The following is a 25359-nucleotide window of genomic DNA, read 5'->3' on the forward strand; positions in this document are numbered from 1 at the left end:
GATTATGGAAACGTTTCAACTTCAACCCGTAATGTGTGTACTAACCTCGTAATAGCTTAGATTAATATTTCTTTGAAAAGCCAAAGCTTCATATTTTAGTGATTTGGGAATTAATATTTAGATCTATTTTCACGCACGCTTAAGTTGGATTCACAACGGATATGGGGTAGGAAGGTATTTGGAACGTTCTTCAATGAGTAGATCTCTTGGTAAGTATTCGAACCTTTTTTCCATTTGTATCTTGTGGTTTAAGAAAAGCTGAAAACCCCTCTGTCGACTAAGGCTAAAAGGGTTTTTGGTGTTATTTGGTTTGTTGGTGCTAGTGAGGATTAAAGGCTACCGATCGAGGAGTGTGTGAAAAGCTTGGATCATCGGAGTGACTAAATCTAGTCATCAACTTCGGTAAAGGTATGAACCCAAGGGCCATTGGGGATGGTGGCCGAATGTGTAAGTGATGATAATAGGTAGTTTTCGATTTGGTTTAATATTAACATGGTCTAATCTATAAGTGGTTGATTATAGGAGAAATCGCATAGGAGATCTCGTCAAGGAATATCGCAAATCAGGTGTGTAACGAACCCTTTTTCATAGCTTAAAGCGATAAATGCCGAAAAGCCGAAATGCCAAAACTCTAGCATTTCGAGGACTTGTGAGCAAGCGAACGCTCATTAGTCAGTTAGATTCGTTGAGATGATGATCGGGAAGGTTGGAAAAGGTAAGAGCGTGATTCTTGGCATTCACGGTAAGTTGGGCCTCGAAGGGCTGAAACAGGGCCCGATGGGCATTCGGGCCCATTTGAGTAAAATTGGTAGAATATGGAAACTTGTTAAATTGCGCATAGAGACTGATAAAACCGTTATGGAATATAGGCTGAATAGGACTAGATGACAAAATCGGCTAAGTAGGGCCATTAGGGGTTTTAGGCCCAATAACTCGATTTCGCTAAAAAATGGGCCAGAATCACTGTTTGCACCCATGAATTGTTAGTAACCGTTAATGAACATGGGAACCCTAATTTTTGGTAAAATTACAAGATTACCCTTATAACATGAAAATGACCGTTTTGCCCCTAGGTAAAAATGACCATTATACCCCTAGGGTTTATGTATGATCTTAATGCATGGGATTTTGATAAACATGATATGTATGATATGCACATGACATGTATGATATGCACATGATATGTATGATATGCACATGAGATGTTCATAAATGCATTGGGTTGGGAATTTATATGGATGGAGGAAGTGCATAAGGGCTTATGCCCCGCTTATTAAAGGGCTTATGCCCTGCTTATCAAAAGGGCTTATGCCCCATTATCAAAAGGGCTTATGCCCAGCTTATTAAAGGGCTTATGCCCGCTTATTAAAGGGCTTATGCCCCGCTTATTAAAAGGGCTTTTGCCCTGCTTATTAAAAGAGGCTAGGCCTCCAAGATATATGATAAAGCACTATGCCGCCAAAGGAGAGTTATGGCGGGTGGGTCGAGTTAATCCCACATGGTGTGTTGGTTGGTACAGGTGGAGAGTAGCGGATGGTGGGTTGAGTAGTCTCCCAAATGGGTTGCATTCTTTCATTTGACATTACATGTGTTATAAAATGGGCCTATGGGCCATACTGCATTTCTGAAGAAAGGCTTCGCCCAAGAATATGAAACTTGAAAAGGCTTCGCCCAGTGTTATGAAATATGAAATATGAAAAGGGCTATGGCCCAAGATATGTTTGAGATTGGATTTGGGCTTAGACCCAACAGTGCTTATTGTTTTGGGCTCGAAAGGGGCTTGTTGCACATGAGTTTCCAAACTCACCCCCTTTCCTTAACCTTGCAGGTGAGCCTTGATGTGGGGACTTGGGCCGGAGGGGATTTAGAGTGGCCACGGTGATCGTCTTTGGGCTTTTAAATAAGCGTTGGTTTTCATTAAATTTCCTTTATTATTTATTTTTGGTTTGTAATAAGGCCATTTTTAACTTTTCTTTCATTTCTTTTCGGGATTATTTTATTTTCAATAACTTTAAAATTGGTTGATAATTATTCAAAATGGGCTAGACTTAGAACGTGATTTCAAAACAATATTTGATTTCAAAATATCACAACACCATGATTAATCGATTTATCAAAGACGTCCACTTAAACAAACTTAAACTCGATATAACAAAGTGTGGCTATGGTTGTGGGCATGTCTAGGATTGGATCCAATCAAAGAGCTTGGTACTTAAGTAGCCTTCATGGCTCACCTCCTCTGTCTCGGATACCTACCTGGTGCCCAACTTCCATACACTTTGTTAACTCAACAAAATATATGGTTTTAAAACACTAAAACGGAACGTGGGTTTTCAACTCCAATGTGGCACGTCAGATTCGGCCATAACGTCTGGGCCGGGTTTGGGGTGTTACAAGTAGCCCGCTAGGCCCAAAAAGCTTCTAATCTCTGACACATTTCCCGGTAATTTCCACTCAATAATGGCTGATATCTTGTTAGGGTCAACTCTAATTTCAACACCCGACACGATGTGTCCTAAGAATCCGACCTATCGGAACTCACTTTTACTTAACTTGGCATACAGCTACTTATCCCTCAACGTTTGCAAAACAGTTCTCAAGTGCTTCGCGTGTTCAGTCGCATCTCGAGAATAAATCAATATATCATTGATAAAGACCACTGCAAACTTATCCAAATACAGCTAAAATGCAGTTCATCAAGTCCATAAATATCGCAAAGGCATTTGTTAAACCGAAGGGCATGACAAGGAACTCGTAATGCCCATACCTTGTCCTAAACGTAGTTTTTGGTACATCTTGCTCCTTTACTCTAAGATGGTAATAACCGGACCTCGAGTCTATCTTGGAAAACATGGTGGCTCCTTTCAATTGGTCAAACAAATCATCAATCCTTGGAAAGGGATACTTGTTCTTCACTGTCACTTTGTTGAGTTGTCTGAAGTCTATACATAACCTCATCGACCAGTCTTTCTTTCTCAAAAAGAGTATCAGAGCACCCCACGGAGAATAGCTCGGTCTCGCAAAACCTTTATCCGTTAACTCTTGTAACTGGACTTTCAATTCTTTTAACTTCATTGGAGCCATCCAATATGGATCAATCAAGATGGGTGCTATATCGGGGACTAACTCAATCCCAAATTCAACCTCCCTTACTGGAGGCAATCCGGGTAATTCCTCCGGAAACACATCTGAGAACTCACATACAACTGGTACTAACTTGATCTTCAATTTAGATGCTTGAGTATTCAATACAAAAGTGAGGTAAGCTTCATACCCTTTCCTCAAATATCTTACTGTCGACATAGACGATATCACCACAGGTAAGTTATCCGTTTTACCTGGTTCAACCTGAAGAACAAGCCCGCTTTCACACTTCAACTCAATAACTTTTCTCCCACAGTCCACTACAACACTATGAGAAGTCAACCAATCCATTCCAAGGATTACATAAAAATCACCAAACGGCAATAACATGAGGTTAGCCGAAAAATAATGACCTCTAATCGTCAAAGGACAATTTCTACATACTTGGTCAACTGATACATGCTTGCCTAAAGGGTTGGAAACTTTCACCACAAATTCAGTGGGTTCAACTAGCATATTCATGTGGGGTATCAATTTCATATAGATATAGGAATGGGTAGACCCTAGGACAATCAAAGCAACAACAGATATATCATGGATAGAAAACGTACCCGTAATCACATCGGGAGACTCTACTTCTTCATGGGCACGTATAGGATAAGTCCTTGCAGGTGCTCTACCCTTGAAACTCATAGCAGCATCTTTAGGTGCACCTCTACTGCTAGCCTCACTTTTCGGGTTCTTATGTGGTCTACCCCTTGAATGAGCATTACTCGATCTCACACTTTGATCCTTATCTTTCTCAACCATCTCGGGACAACTACGAATAAAATGGTCCAATGACCCACATTTAAAGCAGCCTCTTTCATTACCTCAACACTCACCTAAATGACGTTTACCGGACTGTGAACATTTTGGTCTATTTGGTCGAGCACTACCAACACTTGCAATAGAAGTGGTTTGAGCTTTAGACATTACATACTGCTTGCTCTTGTTTCTGCTCAAAAATTCTACTGACGCATTTGATCGAGTAGAAAACTCTCTCGATCTCTTGGATGAGGTCTGGTGTGATTTCCCCATATATCTTTTCTCTAAGTCATGAAACTCAATGTCGGCTCTTCTCTTCTCTTTGGTCAATTCTTCGGCCTTGCAAGCTCTCTCAACAAGTACTACAAACTCCTTTAACTCTAAAATGCCAACTAATAGACGAATGTCTTCGTTCAATCCATCTTCAAACCTTTTACACATTGTGGCTTCCGTGGATATGCACTCCGTGCATACTTGCTAAGTCTCACAAACTCACGCTCATACTTCATCATTGTCATACGATCTTGCTTCAGTTTATGAAATTCTTTCCTCTTTTGGTTGATGAACCATTGGCTAATGTACTTCCTTCAGAACTCTTCCTGAAAGAATTCCCACATTATCCACTCTCTCGGCATGATCGACACGAGAGTATTCCACCATTGGTTGGCCGAGTCTCGCAAAAGTGACACTACACACTTCTTGCACTCTTCAGGTGGGCATGATAGCTCATCAAAGACCCTAATGTTGTTCTCCAACCAAAACTTGTAACACCCCGAACCCGAGACCATCGCCGGTGTCGGACACGAGGGGTTAGCAAGCCAAGTTCACTTGTTTTGCCCATCCATTGGACATTTCCAGTCAGGCTGGAAAAACTGCGTCACTGTCGTCTTAAAAATCATATCTCGAGTTTCAAAACTCGGAAACTGGTTTCGTAAATTTTACCTGAATTTAGACTCATATATCCATCCATGGATTTATTTCTAGAATTTTTGGTCGGGCCAATTGGTACAGTTTATTAGTTAAAGTCACCCATGTTACAGGGATAGACTGCTCTGACCTTCGCGCGGTATAACTTGAATATCTCTCTGTACAGGGCTTTAATGCTGGTGCCGTTTGTTTCTAATGAAACTAGACTCAAAATGGAATCTGTACATATAAGTTATGTCTCCTAATTCTTTCTGGATAATTTATAGTAAATTTTTAAAGTTGCGACAGGGAACCCAGAAACCGTTCTGGCCCTGTCTCACAATAGCTTTAATATCTCTTAACATGTAACTCCTATGACCATTTCGTTTCTTCCATATGAAAATAGACTCATCAATGTTCATTTACATAGCTGATTCACTATTTAATACCATTCCTACAAATTTTGGTGATTTTTCACATTCACGTTACTGCAGCTGGCAGCATCTGTTTTTAAGGTAGGTCTTACCTATTTTGTAGTCTCCATGAACCAACTAGTCTTGCCTTACATAGGTCCACATATGATCATTTTAACCATGCCAATGGCTGATCATGTGACCAACATTCCCATTTCCAATTCATAGTCACATCATGACACCATATATATATATACAAACCGCAAATAGTTTAAGTTGATACTTCACTATTACGAGCCATTTTCGCATGGCCGTACACATATACATCATAACATATTTAAACCAACAAGGGGTAGTCCTATACATGCCATTTCAAGTTCAACCAAGAATTTATACCAAAATGGGGGCTTGATAGTGTGGATGACTTCGACTTCAACGATCCGAATCCGATTGCTATCGAGCGAAATCTAGAAAACGAGAGCCAAAGCGGAGTAAGCATTTTTATGCTTAGTAAGTCTCAAGGAATATAATCAACTCTAATTACAGCAATACATTCACATAGTTAAATGCATCATTTCATTAATGCACATTCACATAATCATACTTACTTCACCATCCCAACTCTTATGTTCATACACAAATAACGGCTTCATTAAGGCCGATAACTCGTTCCATCATAGGAGTGGGTATTCACACGCTTACTCCTAGCGCCGCAAGCACACACACACGCACTTACCTTGTCATTGGGAAATTTCACAAGTGCATTAGCTGAAATTTTCCAGCAAGCTTATAATTTTCAAATCACATACCTTCGAGTTTAACCGGATGTCGCTACTCGATCAATCGCCGGGGGACATAGCCCGGTTATGGTAACCCGCACCAAGGCCTCACGGGACTTAACCCGGATATCACGATTTGCACAAATGCCTTGGTCTTAGCCGGATAGAATGACTCGCACGAATGCCTTCGGTCTTAGCCGGATGTAGCCACTAGCACAATTGCCTTGGGTCTTAACCCGTTATAATTTCCAGCATAATTGTCTTGGGGCTTAGCCCGGATATCATTCAATTTCTCATGCACACATACATCAATAATCATTGGACATACATATTTATTTTCGTTACTAAGGCTCAAACACAATTATAATCACTAACATAATCGCCTTCGGGACTTAGCCCGGGTATCATTCAATACTCATACACATAAATCAATAATCAATACATCCATATTTCATTCCACATAATTCAAGTAAGGTCACTTCTTGAGGACTTACCTCGGATGTTGTCGAACGGCTTTTACGGCTATTCGATTACTTTTCCTTCCCTTGTCCAATTGTGGCCCTCTTAGCTCTTGAGCTAATTCAAACAAATTCAATTTATCAAAACCTCATTGTGCTAGCTTATGGCGAATATGACAAGGAATTTAAATGGTCATATGGCCACCCTTTAGCTTGAATACACAATGGTCATGCACATTTTATACTACATCAAGCAATTCAATACAATTTATTCGAGCATCAAGGAAAAGCTAAGGCCTTCAATAGGCTACCCAAGGCGAATATACTTGTCCATGTTGAGGCCAATTATGCACTTAATACCACACAAAACAGCATGCATTTTACTAGTTAATGCTTTGCATATTGTAGCTCAAAACTTACAATATAGCATCAAGCACTCATATGTGTGCTAGGCGAATGTGCTTACAATTTCACAATTATTCTTCAACATCTTCTTCTTTAAACAAACTTATTCATCACTTCAGTCATAACCAAAACATCATGTGCAAACATATATATACATATATGAGCATGGCGAATTTCAAGGTGTCCATAGCCATCCAAAACACAAATTTTAACTAACATGCAAGAAGCATGAACCATGCTCATGAATGCATCATGGCGAATATGACAATCATGCTCCTTTTCAACTTCAATCATGATAAAACAAAAAGAAAGCTCAAAATCTTACTCAAGAGTAGACAATCCATCATTGCATGCATCATCATCAAGCTTCACACTTAGCATGCAATGGCTTTATCACCATAACAACTTTGGCCAAATACCATTTCCATGGCTTAACAAAGATTTGAGCCATGGCTAACATGCACATCAAGTTAGCAACCAAAACATGCATGAAACTCCTAACACAACCTCATACATACCTTAATCTTGATGCAAACTTAGCCAAATCTCCTTCTAGATCTCTTCCAAACCAAGCATGAAGCAAAAATCCTCCTTCTTCCTTAGTTTTGGCTCAAAGAAAGGATGAACAAAATTTTTTCTTTCCTTCTCTACAACTCACGGCAATGGGGGATTACCACACTCACACACATTTTTTTTCATTTTTTTTATCACCCATACACCTTTGTTTATTATTTCACCCTAATGCACCAACAAAACATGTTTCATGACATGTTTAGCCCATCCTCCTTGTCATGGCCGGCCACCACCTATAAAGGGGAATTTGACATGCAAGTCCATTATTTTGCATGCATGCTTTAATTAGTCATCACACATTTCCTATCATACTTTCAAAGTTCATTACTAAGTCCTTTCTTGTGGAATTCACCCTTATAACACTAAATCAATCATCATAAAATGTCATACATGAGCACACACATGTTATAGGCATCAAAATAAATTTTTAATTATTTTTATGCCTCGGTTTTGTGGTCCCGAGACCACCTTCCGACTAGGGTCAATTTTGGGTTGTCACAAAACTCTACTCTCTCTGGGTCGTCATTTATGTTTTCTCAAAATTCCTCGGCCCCGTGCTTTCTAATTCTATCCATTGAAGGTTTCTCTCTTCTAGCCATTTCTACTCCTTGAGGAGCTATATGGATGGGTTGATGAATTGGGGTAGGTGGGAGAGGTGGAGGCTTCTCTAGCCCCTTTGCCCTGACTCATTGTCACGGGCCCACTATTTACTAGCGCGGTCCCTTCAGAGAGAGCCGGCGTATTACTTTCCACGTCATCCGCCGTAGCCATGTCAGGATCCATTTGCTATATATAAAAACACAATTTATCTTGTCAGGAGTCGTCACACTATCAATATACAATTATGGCATCTATAGTTAGACTCATACTCACGCTAGGTTAGTCCTAGAATCAACTAAACCATAGCTCTGATACCACTAAATGTAAGAACCCTTGCTCGAGTCCAAGGCCAGGATTGGGCACGAGGCATTACCTGACTTACGCGTATGCATACAATCATTTTCGAGGTACAAAAACTAGATGAAATTTAAAACTTTTCTATCTAAATCTGAAAGTTCTTAATTTGGGCCTACGGGCCCAAATTAAACTTAAAAATATCCTGGGATTAATCCAAACATTTTTGAAAACTCTTAAAAATGTCACTTGAAACAAGGGCACGCGCCTATATGGAAAAGCAACACTCCCGTGTGGCCCTTTTGACCTGGTCATGTTGAAGGCCCGTGTGGTGCACACGGCTTGAGCTCAAAGGGACATGCCCATGTCCCGAGCCCATGTGAATTAAATTCTAAATTTGAACCTATAGGGGTTTTCGCATGACCTGGCACACGCCCGTGTCCATGGCCCGTGTCCTTCACACGGCCATGAAGGACACGGGCCATGGACACGCCTGTGTCTTAGCCTGTGTCTAAAAATCTTGACATTCTATTTCTAACGTCAGCAACAATTTGGGGCACACGACCTAGGCACACAGACGTGGCCAAAGGCCGTGTTCTACACATGGGTGAGACATACGGCCATGTCTCTGCCCGTGTGTTTACTACCATGCTTACTGGCTTGCGAATTTGAGGTACAGGGGGCACACGATCAAATAACACACCCAAGAGGCTGACCGTGTGTCTACCCGTGTGGACGATATAAGGATATTTACCAAGCCCTTTGCCACCTTGAAATACAATCTAACACCATTCATCATACCAAATCTAATGTAACATGATTTCTCAACCCAGCAACCCTAACTAATACCTATATACATTTCATTTATTCAACCATGCCAACAATTTCACATTCGTGAAAGGTTTTCTTACATTCATATAATAACTTTCAATGTCAGCCATTTTTCATGGCATTATACAAAATGAGTCAAGTATTAAATTAAGCCAACACATTTGGCCAATTAACAATGACACAAAACTCAAAAGTCAAGATCATATACATGCCATAATCAAAATGAAAGAACTAACTATACCAAGTGCTTCAAATGATAGTGTGACTAGGTTCTCCAACGTATGCGATGATCCACGAGCTACTTTGATGGCACTATAAGAAGATGGAAAGGAAAACAGGTAAGTAGAAAGCTTAGTAAGTTGCATGAAAATAAACATCAACTAATTATCATACAACAATATGATCATAACCTTTCATGACTTGTTCATGAATACCATAAATAGACATAAGTATAACTTACTCATCACCATCCAATACCATTCAATGGCATATATTTAGCCTACATCTCATACATTTCAAGTAGGTACCTGTACCACTCACCACATGTTCATAATTTTTCTCATTTCGATATAAATCATAAGTCTTTCATTGAACCATTTGGAATATTACCGGATACTCAATAACCCCGAACATGGGATAAGATGCCGACGCCATGTCCTAGACATGGTCTTACTGTAACAGCCCGATTTAGACCCTAATCGAAATGGTGGTTTCAAGACCACGAATCTGAGTCAGAAAATTATTTAAAAATCATTTTCTGTGAATTGATATCTTTGAAATTTTTGTGATTTAATTTTGTTGTTTAGGTGCCCAATTAAATAAAAGGACTTAATCGCGTAAAAATAAAATTTGATAGTTTAATGTGTGAGGTCCGTATTGTTAATGTCTTTTTAATATGAAGTTTTTATGTTTTAATTGGGCTATTATTGAATTGGGTGGATGGCTAAGGACATATTAAACATGAAAGTATAATTTTATAATAAAGGTTAAAATAGTAAATTGAAAAAAAAACATGTTATAATATATATCATATTATAACATAATTAAATTATTCTATTTCATTTGTTCTTCATTGTTGAATATAAACAAAGAAAAAGAAAAGAAAACCAAGCTAAGTTCGGCCAATTTGGAGCTCAATTAAGGTACGAGTTTAGCTCAGTTTTTGATAATTTCTACGTTTTTGAGATCGTTGCTTAGTAATCTTCAAGACCCATGCTTTAATTTTTGATTTGATGAATATTTTGAGTTGTGCCATTGTTGATAGCTTGTGATTTTTGTTGTTTGATGATGAAAAATGAAAGATATGTTTTAGATTAACATATTTTGTATTGGAGTTTTTGATAATTTTTAGTAATTAGGACTTAATTGCAAAAATAATAATTTGAGGGACTAAAATGTGAAATTGATAAAATATATGGACTTGTATAGGCATGGGTACCATTCGTCCTAACATGGGTGTTTTGAAATTTTGTGTATTTTGTGTTTTGTGCAATAGGGACTAAATTGTAAAAATTGTAAATGTTAGGGGTAAAATGGTAATTTGTCCATTTATGTTTTTTTAGACTAAATTGAATGAAAATATGTTTGAATGAATTTAATTTGAATATGTTTAGATCAAGAACCAAAGAAATCTGATTTGGATAGGGAAAAACGAGAGTTGTCGACTAGCTACCCGATTTCGTTTTGTATCGTCTGAGGTAAGTTTATATACAAATAGACGTGTTTATTAGAAGTTTTATGTTATATTTATATGTTGTTATGAAATGTTAGAATTTAAATATGCTATGGTCAAACATGATTAAATGTGGTTACTACACTTCCGAGTTCTATTCGACCGAGATACGACATCCGAAAGCCCCATATGAACCTTACGAATAGCTAGGATACATATGTCATGACATAGGATTCTGATTTTTGTTTACGAGTAAGTCCATGGCATCGATTTATGATTTTCGATATGTGTTTACGAGTAAGACTCAGTCTGGGACAGTGGCATCGATATGTGGCTACATGTAAGACTACGTCTCGGACGTTGGCATTATACGATTTATGTGATTATCCGAGTGTCGTATCCAATTCAGAATGGTTCATCGAGAAAAGGTATAATGAGTTCAAAAGTGTAAAACAAGCTATATGACAGGTATGAATTTACTTGTTGCCTACTTGAGAAAAGGGTAAGTAAAAACCTTGGCTTTTGTTATGAATCTTAAAAAATGCAAATTAAGAAAATATGTCTATATGATATGTGTATTTGGTTTGTGAATGAATAGTAAGCATGTTATGGACAATTCTTGTGTATACGTGTATAAATGATGAGTTATATAAATTCGATTATATGATTAACATATGTATATGAAATTATATTAAGACATATGAGTTTTGCATGTGTATGTGAACTAAGTACATAATGAATATTCGGCCTTGATGATTAAATGATAATATGTTAGTCTTGGCTTTACATACATTCGGTCAAAGTGATAATATAAAAGAAAATATTTATATTTGTTCAAAATACTTCATATGAACATATATATATATATATAATATTGGATTTAAATATGGAATGATAAAATACTCTGGCTTAGCTTAGTTAATTTTGTTAACATCATTGGGTTATTTATTTGCTTATGACTTACTAAGCTATGAAAGCTTACTCTGTGTGTTATGTTATTCTGTTTTGATAGATTTTGGAGTCAAGCTACAAGCTCAGGGACTGTCAGCCAAACTCATCACACTACCTACTATTTTGGTACCTCTATAAGTTAAATTCGAATTATGGCATGTATAGGCTGAAGTGTGTTTTGAAAAATAAATTTTGGTTGTGTATAAAGCCATGCGAAAATGGCTTAAATCTTTATGTTTTAAGTTGATTATATTGCTTTTGGTTTATGTACATTTTAGTTAAAATGTTGTGTGCCTAGAATGCATGATATTGTGGTAGGCATTATATACTTGACAGGTAAGGAATTTGGGTGTTCATGAACATGCTTTGGATATGGTCATGCTTGAGCAAAAAATTCATGTGAATTATGGATTAGTTAAATGGGTGAATATTATTTATGAAATATGCCTTATTGTGCATTAAAGTGGATTAATGACTTGGTTATGGTATGAATAAATTGATCGTAATATAAACACAGGTATTTTAGGTTTTGAAAATGGTAAATAATTTTGGGTATGTATAAGGTTGTTTCGGCTATGGTAAGCATAAAGTAAAATATATGTGAGTGTGTGATTGTATTAGGAAATTATGTTATATATATGACTTGGTGTAACAGGTTGTTGGCTAAATTCGAATATGATATGAGTTTATTTTGATAAGGATATTACATGACATATAAGGTGTATGTTTTGATTATATGTCTACTTGCGTATAATGCCTTACCTTAGTGAATACAATTTGTATTATAAGTTGGTTTGAAGACTATTACTATAATGTATATGAGACTGTGGTTATAAAATGAAATCTTAGAATATAGTTATAATCAGTTTGTAATTTAATATTTGCTTGTCTAAATGTTATTGAATATGATGAATTGACTTAATATATTTGATACATAGTAAGAAGTGTAACGTTCTGTATAAGTCAATATGTAGGTAATGTTTCGAAATTATAGAGATAATCTTCTCTAGTTAATAATTATTTTCGGTTAATTAGTTAAGTTATGCATGCACGTTTTTGGATGAATTTAAGCTATTAAATTTGATTATAGTAGCTAATTAACGTTTGATCCAGTAGTGACAAGTTGGGTATGTTATATGGAAACATTAATTTATTTATAATGTATTTCGATAAATGTGCTTAACATAGATGGTTATAATATGTTATACCTAATTGTAGCATGTTAAATGTTGGAATATTTTATTATATAACATGTATAGGCAATGCATTACGTGTGTAACACCCCTTACCCGAGTCCAAGGCCGGGACAGGGCACAAGGCATTAGCTGACTTAAACGCATGCATACAATCATTTCCGAGGTACAGAAACTAGATCAAATTTAAAACTTTTCTCTCTAAATCTGAAAGTTCTTAATTTGGGCCTACAGGGCCCAAATTACACTTGAAAATATCCCGGGATTAATCCAAACATCTTTGAAAACTCTAAAAAAAATGTCACTTGAAACAAGGGCACACATCCATGTGGAAAGGTAACACGTCCGTGTGGCCCTTTTGACCTGGTCGTGTTGAAGGCCTGTGTGGTACACATGGTCTAAACACAAAGGGACACGCCCGTGTCTCGAGCCCGTGTGAATTGAATTCTAAATTTGAACCTACAGGAGTTTTCACACGGCTTGACACATGCCCGTGTCCCTTACACAGCCATAACACGTCTGTGTCTTAGACCGTGTCAAAAAACCTCGACATTCTATTTTTGACATCCAGTAACAATTTGGGGCACACGGCCTAGGCACACGCCCGTGGCCAGAGGCTGTGTTCTACACACAACTAAGACACATAGCCTTGTCTCTGCTCGTGTGTTTACTACCATGCATTTGGGCTTGAGAATTTGAGGTGCAGGGGACACACTATCGAACAACACACCCAAGAGGCTAACCATGTGTCACACACGGCCTTGACACACGCCCGTGTGCCTACCCGTATGGATGACATAAGGCTATCTACCAAGCCCTTTGCCACCTTGAAACACAATCTAACACCATTCATTATACCAAAATCTAACATAACATGATTTCTCAACCCAGCAATCCTAACTAAGACCTACATATATTTCATTTATTCAACCATGCCAACAATTTCACATTCACAAAAGGTTTTCTTGCATTCATATAATAACTTTCAATATCGGCCATTTTTCATGGCCTTATACAAAATGAGTCAAGTATTAAATTAAGCCAACACACTTGGCCAATTAACAGTGACACAAAATTCAAAAAGTCAAGATCCTAGACATGCCATAATCAAAATAAAAGAACTAACTATTCCAAGTGCTTCAGATGATAGTGTGACTAGCTTCTCAGATGTATGTGATGATCCACAGGCTACTTTAACGGCACTATAAGAAAATGGAAAGGAAAATAGGTAAGCAGAAAGCTTAGTAAGTTGCATGATAATAAACATCAACTAATTATCATACAACAATATGATCATAACCTTTCATGACTTGTTCATGAATACCATAAATAGACATAAGTACAACTTACTCATCACTATCCAATACCATTCATATGGCATATATTAAGCCCACATCTCATACATTTCAAGTAGGTACCTGTACCACTCACCACATGGTCATAATTTTTCTCATTTCGATATAAACCATAAGTCTTTCATTGAACCATTTGGAATATTACCAGATACTCAATAACACTGAAAATGGGATAAGATGTCGACGCCATGTCCCAGACATGGTATTACACTGGCTATCACATTAAAGTCGATGTCGTGTCCCAGGCAGGTCTTACAATGACCTTCATATACCGAGGCTGATGTCATGTCCCAGACAGGTCTTAAACTGGCTCTCATCTATCAATGTCGATGCCATGTCCCAGACAGGTTATACACTGACACATAACAAGCTAACGCCATGTCCTAAATAGGTCTTACACTAGCTTGTATATCCTGAGACCAATGCTTGTCCCAAACATGTCTTACACTGGCTCTCATCTCAATTTCGATGCATGCCCTAGACATGTCTTACACTGGCTCTCGTAATATGGCCAATGTATGTCCCAGACATGTCTTACATTGGCTCGCATACCACCCAATATCATGGTATGAATGTCCAAGTCTATTCTAAATGTTGAACCAAAGGTCTTTACTACATTAATTTCTCGATATGCATTCTCATAATTACTTTCAAACAATTTATGCAATATCAATTCAATCGTACATCATAGCAATATAGTTGCATTATTAACATACAACTTACCTCGGTATACAAAAGTAGGCGGCTAGTTTGAACTACTCCACTATTTTAGTCTTTCCCCGATTTAAGTCTGGATTCTGTCTTTCTTGGTCTAAAATGATTCACTCATTTAATCACCATATTAATAAAAACATCAACAATATATATTTTGGGAAGATCAACCATTTTGCCCTTAGACTTCACAAAAATTACGATTTTACCCTTGGGCTCCTAAATCGATTTTTATCGAATTTCTTCAAATCTTAAGCCTAGCCAAACCATTTTCACTCTTAAAGTGACACAAAATTATCATTATTTCACAACATTACTATCCATTTTATAAACTTTACAAAATGGTCCTATTAGGGTTTCCATGAGAAATTCTTTCACAAAAGTTGTTTACAACACAATTAAGATTCATTTTCTTTCATAAAAACTCAGTAAGCATTATAAATCCTTTCATGGAAAATCCCTAGACTATCATCCATTTCGCAAAATGGTCCCCCCATTAGCTAGCTCATGCTATAAAGGTTCTAAAAGTATAAAAATGATCAAAAGTAATCTTCAAATTGACTTACTTGCAAGAGGATAGCTTGGCTGAAATTTTAAAGCTCCAAGAACCCTTATTTTGCTAATAATTGCAGTGGTAGTGAAGAAGATGAGAAGGTGATATCTTCTTTACTTTATTATATCTTATTTTAAGTCAAATAAGTCACCAAATTTCTACATATCATTGACTATCTTAATTCTTTGTCCCTATGGCCGGCCAAGCTTCCTTTAAAAGGTCTAATTGCACTTTAAAGGCCTTCAATTATGGCTCCTTAACTATTTAACACCTTTGGCTAGCAAATCATGACTTTTTCCCTTTATGCGATTTAGTCCTTTTTCGCAATTAAGCTTACAAACGTTAAAATTACTTCACCAAATTTTTCATGCACTAATATAATTAAGCTATAACACCAAAATGATAATAAAATAATTTCTCTAACTTCGGATTTGTGGTCTCAAAACCACTATTTCGAGTAAGCCCTAATTCAAGATGTTACAATTCTCCCCCTTAGGGATTTTCATCCCTGAAAATCTTACCGGTGAATAAGTTCGGGTATTGATCTCTCATAGTCTCCTCGGGTTCCCACGTGGCTTCCTTGACTCCATGTCTATGCCAAAAAACTTTCACGAGTGCTACACTTTTATTCCTCAATTTCTTGACCTCTCAATCCAAAATCTTAATCGGTTCTTCACCATAGGTCATATCCAGGCTTATTTCAATTTCTTCTGGTGAAATCACATGTGAGGGGTTAGATCGGTATCGACACAATATCGATACATGGAACACATCATAAATTTTCTCTAGCTCACAAGGAATGGCTAATCGGTATGCTACTGATCCAATTCTCTTGGTCACCTCATAAGGTCCAATAAATTGCGGACTTAATTTACCTTTCCTATCGAATTGAATGACTTTCTTCCACGGAGACACTTTCAAAAACACCTTATCACCAGCTTGAAACTCAATTTCTTTTCGTTTCAAATCTGCGTAGGATTTTTGTTTCTCCGAAGCATTTTTCAACCAGTCATGAATCACCTTAACCTTTTCTTCAGTTTTTTTGACTAAGTCAACCCCGTGAATCTGATTTTCTTTAAGTTCAGTCCAATATAAGAACGTCTGACACTTGCGTCCATATAAAGCCTCATAAGGCGCCATTTTCAGACTTGACTGATAACTATTATTGTAGGCAAACTCTACCAATGATAAGTATTTTTCCCAACAACCTTGAAACTCGAGAACACAACACTGCAACATGTCTTCTAAGATCTGAATCACTCTTTCCGATCGACCTCGATCTCATGGGTGAAATGTCGTACTAAAGTTTAGTTTTATTCCTAATGCCTCTTGCAACTTCTTCCAAAATCGTGAAGTAAACCTCAGATTTCTATCTGAAATAGTTGACAAGGGCACTCCATGAAGTCTCACAATCTTGGAAACATACAATTCAGCCAATTTCTCAAGGGAATAGTCAGTACGCACATGTATAAAATGTGTCGTCTTGGTAAGCCAATCAACAACAAACCAAATAGAATCCTTTTTCTTTGGCGCCAACAAAGAATCGACACAAAATCCATGGTTACACGGTCCCATTTCCATTCAGGAATCATTATGGGTTGAAGCAAACCCGAAGGTACTTAGTGTTCATCCTTTACTTGCTGACAAACTAGACACTTAGAAACAAACTCAGAAATGTCTCTTTTTATTCCCGACCACTAGTACATTTTCTTCAAGTCATCATACATTTTCACACTACCTGGATGGATAGACAAGCAACCACTATGTGCCTCTTGTAAAATCTTCTGAACAAGCTCATCGTCCTTAGGCACACAAATCTTGTCTTAGTATATCATACAACCATTATAATCCATTCCCTGTCTCGCACTGAGCCATCTTAGCTTGCAAATCCTTATCACCTTTCTAAGCCTCACAAATCTCTTGAAGGAACATTGATTTAGCTCTCATCTCAGCTAGAATCAAGTCATCATCAGCCACGGTCAATTGAGTATTCATAGCCCTCAAGGCGAACAATGATTTCCTACTCAATGCATCGGCGACTACATTCGCCTTTCTGGGGTAGTAGTCAATCACTAACTCGTAATCCTTTATCAACTCCAACAATCTTTGTTGCCGTTGATTCAGCTCCTTTCGAGTCATCAAATACTTTAAATTCTTATAGTCAGTAAATACCCGGCATCTCTCGCCATACAAATGGTGTCTCCAAATTTTCAACACGAACACGATGAGCCTAACTCTAAATCGTGCGTCGGGTAGTTTTTCTCATGTGGCTTCAATTGTCTCGAAGCATAAGCTATGTGTAATATCCTGATTTTGGGCCTAGTCAAAATAGTGGTTTCGTGACCACAAAATTCGAGATAGAAATAATTATTTTATGATTATTTTTAGGTCTATGATATGATTGCATGATTGTGTGAAAATTTCGTGAAGAAATCTTACGCATAAAGTGCTTAAATTGAAATTAGGGACTAAATCGAATAATTTGCAAAACTTCATTCTAGAAGTTTCTAGTATGAAATTGTTTTGAAATATTAATTAGGAGGTCTTAAATAGCAATTTACCAATTTCTAAGTCTATGGACAAAAATTGGACATGGATGGAATTTTTGGAAAGTTTAGTAGTAAGGGCATTTTGGTCATTTAGGGGTAAAATGAATTAAAATACAAAATGAAAAGCCAATTTTGCTCATCTTCAACCCCATGGCCGAATATAGCAAGGAGAAACCATGTCTAGGGTTTTTCAAGCTTCCAAGCTCGATTGTAAGTCCGTTCTAGCCTCGTTTTTAATGATTTTTACATTTTTGGAGTCCCGGTAGCTCGATTAAGCTTATGCTAGCAATAATTTAACCTAGGGTTTATATTTGGAAAAATACCCATAAGTGAGATTTGTGTATTTTGGTGTTTTATGATAGAATATGAGGTTTTAAATTATGTTAGACAACTTGTGCTACTCGGTTTTAAGCGAAAACTAGCAAAAGGGCTTAATCGGTAAAAATACCTAATAGTCATAAGTACATGTTAGAGTGAGAATTTGATGTTTCCATAGAAGGGAAAAATTATCAGCATGTCATAAAACATAAGAAAATAGGCTTAAGTTTAATTTACGAGCTTTGGGGCAAAAGTGTAAATATGCAAAAGTTTAGGGGCAAAACTATAATTTTTCCAAAATATGATTTTGGGTCAATTTGAATAATGTGAGTCCTAATTAGACTATATTTTAAATGATAGAGCAAGGAAAACTGAAATTGTGCTAAAATGGGGAAAATACCAAGTTGTGGACGAAATGGTAAAAGTAGCCATTTTCGCATACGAGGTAAGTTCATATGTAAATGTTGGTAACATAGTTATTATTTTAAATGTTTTAATGTTATTTAAATGATATGATAATTATTATGAAATATTATACTTGTGATAATTGTTTGATAATATGTCAAATTATGTGATATATTTGGAAAATGTGAAATACTACCGAGTATTGGTATCGGCATTCCGTAGAAGATGGTTGAGACACATGATTGGGAAAAAGGTCCCGTTGAACCTTAGGAATGGATTAGGATACAAGTGACATGTCACTAGGATGGTTGAGCATCCGAACTCGTTGAGTTGAGTCCGAGTTCACTTATGGATGCGAATGTCCGAACTCGTTGAGTTGAGTCCGAGTTCAAGAGATGTAACTAGGCATCCAAGCTCGTTGAGTTGAGTCCGAGTTCACTTATGGATATGAGCGCTCGAGCTCATTGATTTGAGTCCGAGTTCACTTATAGGCGGGTTACATGGTAGCTTGGCTACATATGTGGCACTTATGTACAAACTTTCCATGTATCCGAATTATATTCCGATGTGTTCAACGGGTAAAATTCTACTCAAATGGAGGAATACTCGAGATGAAAGGGACGTATTGGTAAGTTTTGTGAAATGAATACTTTGAACAGGTATGTACTTAACCCTCGGGTTGAAAACTCGATATAACAACAATATGGTAAGATGATAAATGAAAATGTGATATGAATGTCTCGGTGATGATTATGCAAATGATGTTTTTTGTTTGCTTATATAGTTGTGTTACTTGCTATTTGCATGTGAGCTTACTAAGCATTTATGCTTACTTCCTCCTTTTCATTCCTTGTAGTGTTGACAAGCCAGCTTGGAAATCGGGAACGGTCAGAGGCATGCTTACACTATATCCGTATACCATCTTGGCATAATGGCTTGTATATTTTGAGTATGGCATGTATAGCATTATAATCATTTTGTGTATATGGTCTTATGATATGGTTATTGAGTGGTATGGAAATGCTTGGTAATGATTAGCCATTGGAATGGCTAATCATGATCATATTTTGTGTTATGTATGCTAAATTGCTAGCTAATCCATGGAAACCATGAAATAAGTAAAATTTACCATAAAATAGATTCAGACAGCAGTAGTGACGTGAGTTTGAAAAATCACTAAAAATAGTACAGATACAATTAGATAATGAATAATATATGGAATTGAATAATTATGAGTCTATTTTCATATGGACGGAACAAAACAGGTATATGAGTTATATTTTATGAGATGTTTAAAGTTTTGTGAAACAGGGCCAGAGTGATTTCTGGATCCCCTGTTCTGATTTTTGAAATTCACCATAAATTGTTAAAAGATAATTAGAAGTCATGTACAGATTCCTTATTGAGTCTAGTTTTATTAGAAACAAATGGCATAGTCATTAAAACTCTGTACAGGGAGATATATGATTCGTAATACACAGAGGTCAGAGCAGTCAAACCCTAAAATAGGGGAGACTTTAACTAATAAACTGTACTAATTGGCTTGACTAAAAATTCTATAAAGAAATTAGTAAATAGATATATGAGTCTAGTTTTAGAGAAAATTTACAGAATTGGATTTAGAGTTTCGTAACTCGAGATATGAATTTTTAATCGACTATGACGCAGATTGTTAGCTTGACTGAAAATTTTAAAAATAAATTGTTTGAGCTGTTTAAGTAATAAATTAAGTCTGTTAACACCTCGTGTTCGACTCCGGCGACGGTCTCGGGTACGGGGCGTTACACTATGACCTTACCTTCTTGCATGAGTACGCTCCCCAATGCATTCAAGGAGGCATCACTATATACCACAAACTCTTTTCCCGGTTCCGGTTGCACTAAAACTGGAGCTCCGGTTAACAAAGCCTTTAGCTTTTCAAAACTCTGTTATCACTTTTCTGTCTATTTGAACTTGACCTGTTTTTGTAGCAACCTCATAATCGGAGTAGCTATCATGGAGAACCTTTTAACAAAATGTCTTTAGTAGCCCGCTAGGCCCAAAAAGCTTCTAATCTCTGACATATTTCTCGGTAATTTCCACTCAATAATGGCTGATATCTTGTTAGGGTCAACTCTAATTCCATCACCCAACACGATGTGTCCTAAGAATCCGACCTCTCGGAACTCACTTTTACTAAACTTGGCATACATCTACTTATCCCTCAAGGTTTGCAAAATAGTTCTCAAGTGCTTCGCGTGTTCAGTTGCTTCTCGAGAATAAATCAATATATCATTGATAAAGACCACCACAAACTTATCCAAATATAGCTAAAATGCGGTTCATCAAGTCCATAAATACCGCAAAGGCATTTGTTAAACCGAAGGGCATGACAAGGAACTCGTAATGCCCATACCTTGTCCTAAACGCAGTTTTTGGTACATCTTGCTCCTTTACTCTAAGATGGTAATAACCGGACCTCAAGTCTATCTTGGAAAACTTGGTGGCTCCTTTCAATTGGTCAAACAAATCATCAATCCTTGGAAAGGGATACTTGTTCTTCACTGTCACTTTGTTGAGTTGTCTGAAGTCTATATATAACCTCATCGACCAGTCTTTCTTTTTCAAAAAGAGTATCGGAGCACTCCACGGAGAATAGCTCGGTCTCTCAAAACCTTTATCTGTTAACTCTTGTAACTGGACTTTCTATTCTTTTAACTTCATTGGAGCCATCCAATATGGATCAATCAAGATGGGTGTTGTATCAGGGACTAACTCAATCCCAAATTCAACCTCCCTTACTAGAGGCAATCCGGGTAATTCCTCCGGAAACACATCTGAAAACTCATATACAACTGGTACTAACTCGATCTTCAATTTAGATGCTTGAGTATTCAATACAAAAGTGAGGTAAGCTTCATACCCTTTCCTTAAATATCTTACTGTCGACATAGACGATATCACCACAGGTAAGTTATCCGTTCTACCCGGTTCAACCCGAAGAACAAGCCCGCTTTCACAATTCAACTCAATAACTTTTCTCCCACAGTCCACTACAACACTATGAGAAGTCAACCAATCCATTCCAAAGATTACATCAAAATCACCAAACGGCAATAACATGAGGTTAGCCGAAAAACAATGACCTCTAATCTTCAAAGGACAATTTCTACATACTTGGTCAACTAATACATGCTTGCCTAAAGGGTTGGAAACTTTCACCACAAATTCAGTGGGTTCAACTAGAATATTCATGTGGGGTATCAATTTCATATAGATATAGGAATGGGTAGACCCCAGGACAATCAAAGCAACAACAGATATATCATGGATAGAAAATGTACCCGTAATCACATCGGGAGACTCTACTTCTTCACGGGCACGTATAGCATAAGTCCTTGCAGGCGCTTTACCCTTGAAACTCATAGCAGCATCTTTAGGTGCACCTCTACTGCTAGCCTCACTTTTCGGGTTCTTATGTGGTCTACCCTTTGAAGGAGCATTACCCGATCTCACACTTTGATCCTTATCTTTCTCGACCATCTCGGGACAACTACGAATAAAATGGTCCAATGACCCACATTTAAAGCAGCCTCTTTCATTACCTCAGCACTCACCTAATTAACATTTACCACACTGTGAACAATTTGGTCTATTTGGTCGGGCACTACCAACACTTGCAATAGAAGTGGTTTGAGCTTTAGACACTACATGCTGCTTGTTCTTGTTTCTGCTCAAAAATTCTACTGACGCATTTGATCGAGTAGAAAACTCTCTCGATCTCTTGGATGAGGTCTGGTGTGATTTCCCCATATATCTGTTCTTTGAGTCACGAGACTCGATGTCAGCTCTTCTCTTCTCTTTGGTCAATTCTTCGGCCTTGCAAGCTCTCTCAACAAGTACTACAAACTCCCTCAACTCTAAAATGCCAACTAATAGACGAATGTCTTCGTTCAATCCATCTTCAAACCTTTTACACATCGTGGCTTTCGTGGATATGCACTCCCTTGCATACTTTCTAAGTCTCACAAACTCACACTCATACTTCATCACTGTCATACGATCTTGTTTCAGTTTAAGGAATTTTTTCCTCTTTTGGTCGATGAACCATTGGCTAATGTACTTCCTTCAGAACTCTTCCTAAAAGAATTCCCATATTATCCACTCTCTCGGAATGACCGACACGAGAGTATTCCACCATTGGTAGGCCGAGTCTCGCAAAAGTGACACTACACACTTCATGCACTCTTCATGTGGGCATGATAGCTCATCAAAGACCCTAATGGTGTTCTCCAACCAAAACTCTGCTCTCTCTAGGTCGTCATCTATGTTTTCTTAAAATTCCTCGACCCCGTGCTTTCTAATTCTATCCATTGGAGGTTTCTCTCTTCTAGGCATTTCTGCTCCTTGAGGAGCTATATGAATAGGTTGATGAATTGGGAGAGGTGGGAGAGATGGAGGCTTCTCTAGCCCCACCGCCCTGACTCATTGTCACGGGCCCACTATTTACTAGTGCGGTCCCTTCAGCGAGAGCCGGCGCATTACTTTCCACGTCATCCGCCGTAGCCATGTCAGGATCCATTTGCTATATATAAAAACACAATTTATCTTGTCAGGAGCCGTCACATTATCAATATACAATTATGGCATGTATAGTTAGACTCGTACTCACGCTAGGTTAGTACTAGAATCAACTAAACCATAGCTCTGATACCACTAAATGTAAGAACCCTTGCCCAAGTCTGAGGCCGAGATTGGGCACGAGGCATTACCTGACTTACGCGCATGCATACAATCATTTTCGAGGTACAAAAACTAGATCAAATTTAAAACTTTTCTCTTTAAATCTGAAAGTTCTTAATTTGGGCCTACAGGCCCAAATTAAACTTGAAAATATCCTGGGATTAATCCATACATTTTTGAAAACTCTTAAAAAATGTCACTTGAAACAAGGGCACGCGCCTATGTGGAAAAGCAACACGCCCGTGTGGCCCTTTTGACCTAGTCGTGTTGAAGGCCCGTGTGGTGCACACGGCCTAAGCACAAAGGGACATGCCCGTGTCTCGAGCCCATTTGAATTAAATTCTAAATTTGAACCTATAGGGGTTTTCGCACGGCCTGGCACACACCCGTGTCCATGGCCCGTGTCCTTCACACGGCCATGACACGCCCGTGTCTTAGCCTGTGTCTAAAAATCTTGACATTCTGTTTTTAAAGTCGGCAACAATTTAGGGAACACGACCTAGGCACACAGACGTGGCCAGAGGCCGTGTTCTACACACGTCTGAGACACACGGCCATGTCTCTGCCTGTGTGTTTACTACCATGCTTACTGGCTTGCGAATTTGAGGTACAGGGGGCACACGATCAAACAACACGCCCAAGAGGCTGATCGTGTGTCACACACGCCCGTGTGTCTACCCATGTGGACGATACAAGGCTATCTACCAAGCCCTTTGCCACCCTGAAACACAATCTAATAACATTCATCATACCAAATCTAACATAACATGCTTTCTCAACCTAGCAACCCTAACTAAGACCTATATACATTTCATTTATTCAACCATGCCAAAAATTTCACATTCACGAAAGGTTTGCTTGCATTCATATAATAACTTTCAATTTCAGCCATTTTTCATGGCATTATACAAAATGAGTCAAGTATTAAATTAAGCCAACACATTTGGCCAATTACCAATGACACAAAACTCAATAGTCAAGATCCTATACATTCCATAATCAAAATAAAAGAACTAACTATACCAAGTGCTTCAAATGATAGTGTGACTAGCTTCTCCAATGTATGCGATGATCCACGAGCTACTTTGATAGCGCTATAAGAAGATGGAAAGGAAAAAAGGTAAGTAGAAAGCTTAGTAAGTTGCATGAAAATAAACATCAACTAATTATCATACAACAATATGATCATAACCTTTCATGACTTGTTCACGAATACCATAAATAGACATAAGTACAACTTACTCATCACCATCCAATATCATTCAATGGCATGTATTTAGCCCACATCTCATACATTTCAAGTAGGTACCTGTACCACTCACCACATGGTCATAATTTTTCTCATTTCGATATAAATCATAAGTCTTTCATTGAACCATTTGGAATATTACCGGATACTCAATAACCTCGAACATGGGATAAGATGCCGACGCCATGTCCTAGACATGGTCTTACTGTAACAGCCCGATTTAGACCCTAATCGAAATGGTGGTTTTGAGACCACGAATCTGAGTCGAAAATTATTTAAAAATCATTTTCCGTGAATTGATATCTTTGAAATTTTTGTTTAGGTACCCAATTAAATAAAAGGACCTAATCGCGTAAAAATAAAATTTGATAGTTTAATGTGTGAGGTCCGTATTGTTAATGTCTTTTTAATATGAAGTTTTTATGTTTTAATTGGGCCATTATTGAATTGGGTGGATGGCTAAGGACATATTAAACATGAAAGTATAATTTTATAATAAAGGTTAAAATAGTAAATTGAAAAAAAAACATG

At 37.6% G+C, this 25359-nt stretch overlaps 1 long non-coding RNA gene across 1 annotated transcript; it reads left to right on the forward strand.

Moving 5' to 3' along the window:
* Nucleotides 1-330: 330 nt before the first annotated feature.
* LOC128285487 (uncharacterized) lies at nucleotides 331-2038 on the forward strand. The gene is made up of 3 exons (XR_008275941.1): nucleotides 331-408; nucleotides 523-566; nucleotides 1829-2038. It is a non-coding gene; the product is annotated as an uncharacterized LOC128285487 (long non-coding RNA).
* Nucleotides 2039-25359: the final 23321 nt, after the last annotated feature.

Source organism: Gossypium arboreum, chromosome 2 (genome assembly GCF_025698485.1).
Source record: "Gossypium arboreum isolate Shixiya-1 chromosome 2, ASM2569848v2, whole genome shotgun sequence".
NCBI lineage: Eukaryota > Viridiplantae > Streptophyta > Magnoliopsida > Malvales > Malvaceae > Gossypium > Gossypium arboreum.